A 1,329-nucleotide genomic window follows, 5' to 3' on the forward strand; every position below is an offset into this window, starting at 1 on the left:
AAAGTTAGAGCAATAAGAGCAGCAGCAACATCATTTGATCAAAATCCCTTCCTTCCTGCTTGGGGTTTCTCCTCTTCAGAAGCACCTGTCATACTGGCTCTTCCTGTTATACTCAAGGGCCAGGTCTTCGCTTTTGTTCAGATGTGTTTGGAATAAAATGTCAAGTGTAGCTGAAGGAGAGGCCAGAGGGAGAGCTTAACAGAGAAAGAGTCAGAATGGGACCGTGAGGATGCTATAAATCAGGCATGTCAGACTTGCAACATCACGTGACATCGTGTGACGTATTGTGATTTTCCCCCCATTGCCGGCAATGGGGTGGGCGCAGTTTCAGTATGATGCATCGGGCCCATGGGCCGGCAGTTTGACATGCCTGCTGTAAATGATTTTTGCCTCCCATCCCCTGGGATTTCCCCCCCAGGGGTTTTAACAAAGCCAGCTTGTTCTAGGTAGACATCTTCAAACATAGCTCCCAGCTGTTTGGGAGTTACTCAGGTTGTATATTTAGAGATGGTCATCTGGGGAAAGAGCTGTTGTGATTTTGGTTAGTGAGCAGGTGCTGAACAGCTACCTGGAAGTATTGATTGCTGGATGAGAACCAGAAAATTGAAATACCTTCCTTTTGAAGGAGTGGGCTCAAATTTCACAAGATATTTCTTTATTCGGTGCTGGTTGTCCAGGTGCCCATCATGCCAAGATTTTAGCTTGAGCCCATCTCTTCCTTGACTAAAAGAAAATAGCTTATTGAAGTCAGGATAATATTTGCGTGACTGGATTGGTGCAGTGCCTATAGATTTGTGATAGGGTGTTCTCAGCAGCACAATATGCAATTCTCCTCCCACTAAAATGCTGGTAGTTCTCATGTAGATAACAGTTGAAAATATATCTGCTCGTTCAGATATTTGTGAGAAAGTAAGGCACTAGTTGAAACCGTTTAATGCTGGTTGTGTTATTGTTAATTGGTATTTTCTGCCTTTTTAAATGGAAGGTTTAATTACTATGATGCAGTGCTTGGTACACTGCTCTGGTTCTTTTAAGAGGAAAAGTGATATCCAAGTAAAATGAATAATTTTCAAATATGAAGATGAAGTAACTACCTAGTGTCGTAAAGGCAGCTAATTACACTATCTGTTAAAAAAATAAACACCATTAAATCAAACCAGAATATAATCTTAGGGCATTTTTATAATGGCTTATATACAAAAATCAAGAACACTACTTATGAGATAGTTAAATAGAGTCCAGTCCAGCTAGACAAACATTCCCAAGTTAATGACAGTTTGAACACTAGATGGAGCAGGCACTTCTGTGTTTTTGATGGAATAATGGCCC

Source organism: Protobothrops mucrosquamatus, unplaced genomic scaffold (assembly GCF_001527695.2).
Source record: "Protobothrops mucrosquamatus isolate PMUCROS unplaced genomic scaffold, P.Mucros_1.0 scaffold13905, whole genome shotgun sequence".
Taxonomy (NCBI): domain Eukaryota; kingdom Metazoa; phylum Chordata; class Lepidosauria; order Squamata; family Viperidae; genus Protobothrops; species Protobothrops mucrosquamatus.